This window comes from Zonotrichia albicollis, chromosome 12 (genome assembly GCF_047830755.1).
Source record: "Zonotrichia albicollis isolate bZonAlb1 chromosome 12, bZonAlb1.hap1, whole genome shotgun sequence".
Lineage (NCBI taxonomy): Eukaryota > Metazoa > Chordata > Aves > Passeriformes > Passerellidae > Zonotrichia > Zonotrichia albicollis.
In genome coordinates this window covers 18,024,409-18,035,127 of record NC_133830.1, presented here as the reverse complement: position 1 = coordinate 18,035,127, position 10,719 = coordinate 18,024,409, and positions in this window count along the sequence as shown.

Sequence of the window (10,719 nt, the reverse complement as noted above, 5' to 3'; positions counted from 1 at the left end):
CAAATCCACATTTGGATTTTGGTGCTCCCTGGGATGCCATGATCTGCTGTTTCCTTCCCTGTGAGGAATTTAGGAGGAAAATCGCTAAATAGTTTAAATAGTTACTATAGTTAATATAAAATTATTAAAATTAATATAAAATTAATAAAATGGGTAATAGTTAATTTAAATCCTGGTTAGATTTGCCACAAACTCATTATCTTCTTTATTTACTGTGGGAGATGATTGCTTTTTATATTATATATATATGGGTGTATATATATATATGTATATATATATGTATATATGTATATATGTATATATGTATATATGTATATATGTATATATATGTGTGTGTGTATATATATATATATATTTGTCATATTTTGTGCAGAACACTAAAAATTACTGAATAATCCCCTCAGATAGATCTGTTAGGAACTCTGTGTCTAATTATTAAATTATAAACACATGAAGTTCTTCCAGGCTAATTCTTTTAAGCTTTTGAAATGGAGTTTCATAATTTAATATCTAAAATTTTACCTAGGTATCATGCGGCCAGTCAGCATTATATCTATAAATATGATATATTTATTGTATCTTAATGCAGGCTTTTATTATATCTATAAATATAATATATTTATTATATCTTAATGCAGGTTTTTTGGCACATGTGCATGTTTATTTAGGTATTTCACATATTTTCATGAGAGGTTTTGTGATTTCCAGGCTCTCCTTGGTGTTCCTGCTGCAGTTACCCATGGGATTGTTTTCCCTGGAGTGAGCTGGCAAGGAAAGGTGAGGACACACCTCTGAGAGCTTTGGGATTGTCCCTAAAAAGAGACAATTTGCACTCATCTCTAATTAATTCCAGGACTGGCAAAGAGTATCAGCTCCTCCTGGTTCTGCTGGCTGTTTGTCACCAGTTTAAGGCTGTCTAAAATTATCCTGTTTATATTTCTGTCTTGTTTCAGCTCCCCTTTCCCACACAGCCCTGCTGAGGGACACAGCTGTATTGTCTTAGTGAGGACACAATTCCCCAGGGCCAAATCTTTCCCACATTGCCTATCTTTAGCCCTCCCGTGCTTCATTTGAAGATGAATAAATAAACAGAACACACCACGAACAGGGATCACTTTCTGGAGTCAGCTGGCTGGAAAACAACCTGCTGAACAATTCTTTTTGGGCAAAACCTGTCATTTTTCCCTGGAGCTCCTCTGAGGGCAGGCTCACAACCAGTTCCACACTGACTGAAGCACTCCAGCACTGGATAATTCCCTCCTGAGCTTTCTGAGCCCTTCTTAGCTCCCCTGAGGATTTTTATATCCATTCCAGGAGCATCATTTGTGAATATCAAAATTTCTGCCTTTAATCAGAAACTGTCCGAGGAATCATTGCTTAAAGGTGAACGTGGCTCTCCTTTTGGAGACAGTGAAAAAACAATTCACAAATTTATTTAGACTCTGAGTGTCCAGGGCTTGAATTCTTCTCTGGTCCCTAGGACCTGCTTTGCCAGCTCTCTCTCCCTGTTCAAAGGAGAAGATTTTCCTCCTAAAAATGAACTGAATTTTGAAAACAGGACACTGATACTCAGTGATCACTGGGATGTTCAGGTTCCTCATCAATATCCTTAATTTCTTTTCCATTCCCATCACAGGACATGGTGTGAATCTCTTTTAGTGGAGTGAAATTCTTTTTCTGTGTCTAAAAATTTGGGAGAACCTTCCAAACAACCTCTTGAAATGTATTTTACCCTAAAATGTGAGTAATGGTTCCCGTTGCTGTGCTGTGAGGAGCAGAGGCAATGCCAGCTCTGACATAGCACCACGTTCAGGCTTCCAGTGGGTCTCAGAAGGACCTACAAGTTAAAAAAACTTAGTTTTTATTGAAATCCCAAATTCATCCCTCCACAGGAATAAATCTCCTGTGAATTTAAATCAGATATTTGATGTTCATTCCTGTGTAGCTTTGAAGCTTCCTTTGCTGTATAAGTGCAGAGCCTGCCAGCCAGTGTGACCCCCAAAATATGGAAATGAGGGAGCAGAGTTAACCCTTCACAGACAGGGGATGTTTCCATCCATTTTAGGGCTTTTCCTGGCCCTAAAAGCTGTGCCTGACTGGGGTGGGCACACAGAAACAGGACAGGTTGGGCACTGAATCCAAAATTATCAGGGTGCTGCTGCCCAGGGGCAGGCACAGAGAGGAAAGCACAAATCCTCTTTTTAAAGCTGTGCAAGTCTAAGTAAGGACTGTGCCCAAAAATATTATTTCTGGTAGATTTTCAATCTCCTTGCTGTTATTTTCCTTGGTTGCCCTTTGCTTGCATTCTGGGGATGTTTTTTGCTGGCCCAGCTGACCTCCCCACCCACTGGGATTTTATTGCTGAGCCCTCCTTCTCTTTTGGCTTTTTTTCCAAGGTTTTCCAGGTTTTAGTCTAGGATTTGTTCTTGTGTGGAAGGCAAATCATGTTTTTAACCATTATCACACTTGTTGTCTATGCTAATACATGAGTTTCATGGTGGGCAAATGAACTTTATTTTTCAGTCACACCTTCAAGTTACAGGTGTGCAAATGGTGATAACCAGACACAAATGGTGAGAACCAGACACAAAACATGAGCAGACCTTACACAGTGAGGGCAGGAGTGTAAGGAAGAGATGTCAACAATGTTAAAATGTTTAAAAAAAAACGTTAAAAAAATGTGAAAAACCAGGTTTGAATCAGACAACAATGAGGATTAATCCAGCCTGAGGAATTGATCCTTGTGTGGAGCAGACATTCAAGAGCTGGACCTTCCAACTCAAAATATTCTGTTATGTTAAAAACCCCACAAATGCCACATGAAACATCTTCCATGTCCTCTTACTTTTATTTTTTTTCCTCCCAGCATGTAAAAGCAATAATTTTAAAATCAGCCATATCAGCGTCTCAGCTCATTATTTTTTTTAAGAACAGAAATGAATTCACCCTGGAAATTCCAAACCTTGAGATAATGAGGTAATGAACTGACAGGAAAATGGGTGAATGAGCTTCATTTTTCAGTCACACCTTCAAGTTACAGGGGATGCAAATGGTGAGAACCAGACACAAATGGTGAGAACCAGACACAGAACCTGAGCAGACCCTACACAGTGAGGGCAGGAGTGAAAGGACTCAAAGAGCTGCCTCTTAACAACGTTTTCATCAAACAACAACCAGGACTAGTCCAGCCTGAGGATTTGATCCTTGTATGGACCTGTTATTTAAATGTTGGACCTTCCAACTCAGAATATTCTGTGATTCCCTGTAATGGTAAAGAAAAAAAACCCAAACAAATAAACCACAAATGGCACATTGACAAGGTCTCTGGAGTCGAGATGACCATGAGGTGTTAAAAAGTCTCTTTTTTTTTCCAGCCGTGAGACTGAAGAAGAAGACAGGATTCCTTGGATCTGGTTCCCAAGGTTGTTTATTTGCTCTTATCTAATATATTGTCTTTCTGACCTGCTGATCTGTCTGGCAGGTCGGGTTGTGGCACAGTCCCTGTCTTTGGGGTGGTATTATCTGTTTATTCTAAGAACTATGTGTACTTAATTTTCAATAATTTTCCAATACCTATCACCTCTGTTAGACAGCCTGTCTCTTCTCTAAACCAATCCAAAAGTGCCACCACCACAGCAGAAGACGAAGGACAAGAAGAAGCAGGAGGAAGGACAGGACACACCCAGATTCCTCCATCTTGTCTCCTGAACCCCAATTCTAAAACCCTAAAATTCTACTTTTTCACCCTATGACAAATTAACCATCTTGTGGTTTTAAATCCTCAAAGTTGGTAACTTTTTCCATGGACTAAAATCAAAGGCATGGGTGTTTTTGACTCGGTGCCAAGGTCTCTGAACCCCCTGCCAGGGTCTCGAGTCCTCCAGGGCAGCCAGAGGAATGTCCTGGGTTCCAACAACACATTAAAGACCTTCCATGTCCTCTTTTTTCTTTTTTTTTTTTTCCTCCCAGCATGTAAAAGCAATAATTTTAAAATCAGCCATCTCAGCATCTCAGCTCATTATTTGTTTAAAACCAGAAACGCATTCGCCTTTCCTGCATGGGGGGCAAGGATAAGCAAAGTTTTCCTGGGAGCTCTTCTGACTGCAGGTAGGTTTCAGTCCTGCTGCATTTAAAAGATAACATTTAAACATTACATTTAAAAAATTAAAATGAAGTTTAAAACCTATTTAAAATAAATAAATAATAAATAAAAAATAAATAATCAAATACAAAAATTAAAAGTCAATTTAAATATTAAAATAAATATTAAAAATATATAAAAGAAGCATAAAAATAAATATACTAGAAATATAAAAAATTATAAAATAAAGATTAAAATATATAAAGATTAAAATATATAAAATAATTATAAAAATAAATATAAAAATAAAAAATAAAAAATATAAAAAAGAAATATAAAAAGAAATATAAAAATAAATATAAAAAAGGTATATAAAATAAATATTAAAATAATTAGAAAATAAATATTAAAATATATAAAATAATTATAAAATAAAAATAAAATAAATATAAAAATAAATAAATAAAAAATAAAACAAGAAAGTTAATAAAACTAAAATAAAATATTTTAAAATATTTTAATTTTAAATTTTTAAATTTCTTTTAAATTTTTACATTTCAGAGATAACCCAGCCATTTTTTCAAAGGAGTTTGAGGCAAGGGCAGAATATGACATGTGGGGGGTGAATTATCATAGGTTTGGATGTTTTTAGTGAGAGTCACTGTGAGGAGCAGGGGTTGGCTGAGGGCACGTGGCATCCATGGAGGTCACCTGTGGGATCTCAGCACCTCAGCACTGAGGTGTCACCGAGAGCACCCTTGGGGAGCTTGGGAGTCCTGGAATGTTCCAGAAGTGTCTGGTGGCTGGACTTTGATCCTACACAGGAGACGACACCTGTATGAGGACAGGAGGGTTTCACCGGGGTGAATGGTGAAGGGATTGGTTAATTAGAGGGTGAGACACAGGGTTTAGGATTTCTGTACAGGGGGGTTTAGAGAAGTAAGATGGAGGAATTGGGGCGTGTCCTGTCCTTCTTCTTCTTCTTCTCCTCCATCTTCTGTGGTGATGGTGGCACTTTGAGATTGGTTGTTACTAAAAGTGCACCGGGCAATAAGAATAAATGGTATTGGGGAAAAATGATAAATATTGTACACGTAACTTTGGGTATAAAGATAGGTGACTGCCCGGAGGGCAGCACAGTGTGCTCATGGCTGGCTGCTGAGCAGAGCTCTGTCGGGCCGAGAGAAAATCTTTTAGATAAACAATTAATAAACATAAAGACCGAAAGAAGAACTGAAGCCTCTTCTCGTCCTTTGATACGCGGCTGCCCCAAGGCCACCCCGGGCCTTTCCAGGCCCTCCAAACAGCCGAAAACCGGACAGTCACCCAGCACCAAACCCTTTTCCTGGGTTAATTCCCCTCTGGAAGGCTGAACCCTGTTGATCCCCTTCCTTTTGTTTTATTCTCCTCCCGGACACAGCTGAGCCTTTTAACAGCACACTTTAGAAAAGACAAGACTTTAAAAAGCAGCAAAATGTGCCCAAATCTCCAAGGGGTTCATCAGGACCCAGGGGACAAAGCTCCAGGACAGACACACGGACACAGGGACTGTGGCACACACTGCCTGGCACCAGCTGAGCAAAGCGGGCACAGGGGAAGGGGAAAATCTCCTGTGGGCAGCAGAGCAGGGCACAGAGGTGTCCTGAGGCTGCTCCAGCCCATCCCTGCTCCCTCCTCTGTGTGCTGAGGAGCAAAATCCCCGGAATTTCATTCATTCTGTGCAACCCTCTCCTCTCTCCAGCACAGCTGGGGGGCACAATTAACAAAACCCCCTCCAAAGTAGGCCAGGCTGCAGGGAAATAAGCCAGGCTTTGCATTCAGGCTCATCTAGCTGGGGTCTGGCTTAAGGACTTCAGGAAGAAAAACTTCTCTCATTTATTTTGCATTCTTCATCAGGGTTAAATAATTTTCTCCATTTTTTTTTTTTTTTTTAAATCCTCCCCTCCCCTTCCCTGCCCCCAAATTGACTCATCCATCACTAGAATCAATATGAATGCAAAGATTTTTGGTGGATTTGTTGTCATGGAAACCACTTCTCCTCTCTGATATTCCCTTACAGGCTTTCCAGACCTTTTCCTCGCCTTTAAATTACCATTCTGCCCTACATTCTGAACACCCTGGCTTTTCATTCCACCTTGTGAGCTCCAGTTGGAAACAAACTGTGCACAAGCACAGCAAAACCAAGGGCAGGCAGGGAGAGGAACCATTCCCTGCTGGAAGAGTGGGAACCTGTCCGGTTTTCGGCTGTTTGGAGGGCCTGGAAGGGCCCGGAGTGGCCTTGGGGCAGCCGCGTATCAAAGGACGAGAAGAGGCTTCAGTTCTTTTCTCGGTCTCGGTGTTTATTAATTGTTTATCTAAAAGATTTTCTCTCGGCCCGACAGAGCTCTGCTCAGCAGCCAGCCATGAGCACACTGTGCTGCCCTCCGGACAGTCACCTATCTTTATACCCTTTGTTACGTGTACAATATTTATCATTTTCCCCCAATACCATTTATTCTTATTGTCCGGTGCACTTTCAGTAATGACCAATCCCAAAGTGCCACCATCACCACAGAAGATGGAGGAGAAGAAGAAGAAGAAGGACAGGACACGCCCCAATTCCTCCATCTTACTTCTCTAAACCCCCCTGTACAGAAATCCTAAACCCTGTGTCTCACCCTCTAATTAACCAATCCCTTCACCATTCACCCCGGTGAAACCCTCCTGTCCTCATACAGGTGTCGTCTCCTGTGTAGGATCAAAGTCCAGCCACCAGACACTTCTGGAACATTCCAGGACTCCCGAGCCCCCCAAGGGTGCTCTCGGTGACACCTCAGTGCTGAGGTGCTGAGATCCCACAGGAACCAAGGATGCTCCCAAAATGGCTGTGGAGCAAAGGGATGCTGCAGCCCCCTGCCCTCTGCGAGCCTGAATTTCCGCTTAAATTCACCCTCTGGAGCTGCTTAGCTGCCCAGAGAAAGGCTCATTTTGTGCTTAAGGCAGCAAGGCATGAAATGAGGCTCTGGTCCAGTTAGAATTACTCACATAATGAAGTTTGCAGGGTTTAATCTTGGGAGTTGCTTCTCCTTTTTTTCCACTTGGCACAATTAGCCAGCCCAAGCACTTGGATTTTCTCCTGCCTTGATGCACAGTGATACCTGCACATCCTGTCAGATGTTGTGGGAGCTTGGGATGCTGCAGGAAGCACCAGGAGCAGGGATTTATTTGTATAAATATCAAATATCAGGGGGTTCAGGTATTTATTTATATAAATATCAAATATCAGGGGGTCCAGCTTGTCATTCCTCCTGCATTCACAACCCACTGTCAAAATGCACATTCCATTAGGAAAAAAAACCCCAAAACTCTTACGTTTTTAAAATCAATTTTTATGCTAATTTAGAAGTTGGAGGAAGTTTTCCTAGAAAGCCCAAGAAGTTTTGTGGGCACGTGGCTTCTATTTCAAGTGGGTGCAATCTGTGCTTTTAACGTGGATAAATATAAAAAACTCAGTAAGAAGCCACCATCCAAGCAAGGTAATTAAAAATGGAATGGAGAAACAGGACCCCAAAAATGTAAATTTTTTTACATTCCCAACTTATGGAGAGTTCAGGGACTGGCAGGAAATGTGACAGGAGTTGGGGAGGAAATTTGATTTTTAGTTTCCTTTTGCTCTGCCTTCCTCTCTAGAAAGTTGCTTTCACTCAGCATAATTTATTATTGGTTGCCATCCATTGATATCACCAATATTTTAAGCATTGTGAGTTGGAGGAGGTCCTGTCTGCTCACAGAGTCTGCAAGGAATTTCTGATTTCTTACCTGCCCTACTCAGCAAAGTCTGGATTAGTTCTAATTAGTTTTTTTTTAATTATTATTATTTCTGGGCAGGTCATTTTTCTTCATTTTTTTGGGGTGGTTTTGGGGTTTTTTGAGCACCCATTACAAACCTAACTAAAGCTTCTAACAGAAACATTTTGAAAAGAAAAAAGTCGAAATGAAATTTCACAACATTGACAGAATTCAGTTCCTCTGGCCCCTGGAAGAAAAAATAATCTATTTTGCCCAGTTTAATGCCAAATTTACAAGCAACTTTAAACTGAGAAGTCTTTCCTGTCAATAGCTCAGGAGTTAAAATCAGGAGTCTGACAGGTCTGCTCATCCTCTGAATTAATACTTTGGGAGAAAGAAACAAGATGCATTCAGCAAGTCTGCAAATTACAGATATTTCTATGCATAAAAATATGAGTTTTAAACATTATAAGTCAAGAATTCCTTTTTTATCTCCTTTTAAATTAATGAGAGCTTAAGTTGAAATTCTGCCTTTCTGTTGGAAGCATTACACTTTCCATGTCCACCTGTTGGGGATTTGGTTATTCTTGTTGAGTGCTTCTAAATTTATTTATTGTGTCAGGTCAGGTGCTGAAAGAAAAGAGATTTGGTCCTTTTTCACTCTGTAGTGAATATAAAGAGTGAAGAAATCACCACGCTTGCACTTTTGCCTAACTGACCTGTGAAAGCATGGATCATCCTGAAAAGAAAAGAAATTTGGGGGAAAAAATCTCCTAGCAAGGAGGGGAAAAAAAAAAAAAAAAAGATGGCAGCAAATGCAAAAAGATAATTCTCCAAATAGAAGACAAAGTCTGTTCCAGTTATTTTTGTAAGGGGTTGATTGCAATTTGCATCCTGCTCAACCAGCATCTGCCATCAGCAGTGCTCAGTAGTCTTTTCTCTCTCTTTTTTATTTTGTTTTTTTTTTTGTATTTTGCCTGTGAATGTGGCTTGATGACATTTCCTTCCCAAATCCTTGCGCAGTGATCACTCCCCCTTCTCCTCAGACCTGAGCATCTCTTGCCCCAGGGTACAGGTGATTTGCAGCTTTTATTCCATCCCAATTTATCCCATTTCTGGACCAGGGGTGTCCCGTGGAGCCCTCAGGGTGGGCTGGCTGAATTTTATTGGAAAATTGGATTTGCCATCTGGGATTTGGGAGCTGTGGGATGCAGAGCAGTGTCTTGCACTTTCCTCTGGACCAAAAGAAAAACAAAAGATGGGGAGTGAGAGGGGAAAAGCAATCCCTGTGAATTCCTCCCTTTCCTTTTCCAGAGGTGCACTGGGGCAGGCAGAGAGCAAAGCAGAGCTGGAGGGAGCACAAAGCTGCCACAAACACCTCCAAACCCCCCTTGCTGATCCATGGGGGCTGCAGGGGTCCCCCCACAGCTCACAGGAGCCCAGGGGGATGGAATTCTGCATTTTCCATTCACTGGAGGCAGGCAGCATCCATCCCCCAGCGCCTCTGAGCAGGGCAAACAAGGACAGAAAAGCAGCAGCATTGATGTTCCTGTGCAAGCTTGGGTGTTTAACTCTTCTTGCTTTCACACTGAATAATTAGATCCAGATGTTGGTTTTGTTTATCCCTTTTTGCCTTTGAGTCTCTCTCAGTGCATTTTGATGACTGACAGGGGGAAATTCATCTTTCAGCAGCCATTATTAACCAGGGGGAACCTGCAATTTCTTTCCCTCACAGCTTGGGGGTTCAACCTGCATCTCCTCTTGCTCAAAGGTCACAGAATTCTGGTTTAAAAGCACTGAGAACCCCCCCAGGTTTATCCTGAGGATGATATTCCTGGGAAATTGCTGGGAGAGAGGAAACCCACCCAGGCTGTGTGAGGCAGCAGGAGCTGGGTCAGTGAGAGAGGAGCAGCTTCCAGCCACTTCCAACACTGCTAAATTACAGAAAAAAGGGATGGATTTAGGGAAATGCTGCTCCCAAGTGAGTTAATGCTCACCAGACACCAGAAAAGGCAGTGAGCACAGCCCTGATAACCAGGGCATGGCACAGGACTAACCCCAACCTTTCCCAGCCAGCTAATAACCTCACTGCTTGTGTTTATTCTAGCTGAAAACGTGAAAAAACCTCACATCCTCCCCATTTAAATGCACTCTGCTGGTGGGCAAGGGCTGCTTTATTCAGAGCAGGGAGCAGGAGATAAAAAAGGGGGAGCAATAATCAGTATTAGAAAAAATGAGTGGTGCTGTGACAGCAGGGATTTTGCTAACACAAGCAGCATAATATGTCAAAAAGAAAAAAAAAAAAAAACGAGAGCAGAATTCTGCCTGCAGTTCAGCTAACTGCAAGCATGTGCAGCTGTAAATTTGATTTAACTGTGGCAAGTAAACTGCTCAGCTTCAGGTAGCTGGGGTGTGGAATGCTAAACAGCACAGCAAAGGTGTTATGGGCAGGAGGAACCAAGGGAACAGCAAAAGGAACCTAAAGAGGAACCAAAGGAACAGCACAAATTGCAGCTCAGTGGGAAGGGAAGGACTTTAAGGTGTGAATTTTCTGTTAGCACTGGTGGGACTCCTGCACCTTGTTCTGTACACACTGAACCAGCAGAGCTGAAGAAAGGAACAGTGTTTGTAATTGGGTTTTCCCCATAAAATTCAAAAAGAAAATAAAATGAAGAAGACAAGGAGTAGAAAAAGGCAAAAAAAGATGTGTTCACACTTCCCTCATGGCACAGAAACAATATTTATCCAAAGGCCCAGAAGACAAAGGCCCAGGATTCCAAGCATAAGCACAGAAAATCCCAAATTGTCCCAAAGAGGCAGGCCTGAGCAGAAACAGCCCCCAAACACCTCGAGAAGCTGCTCCAAGATTC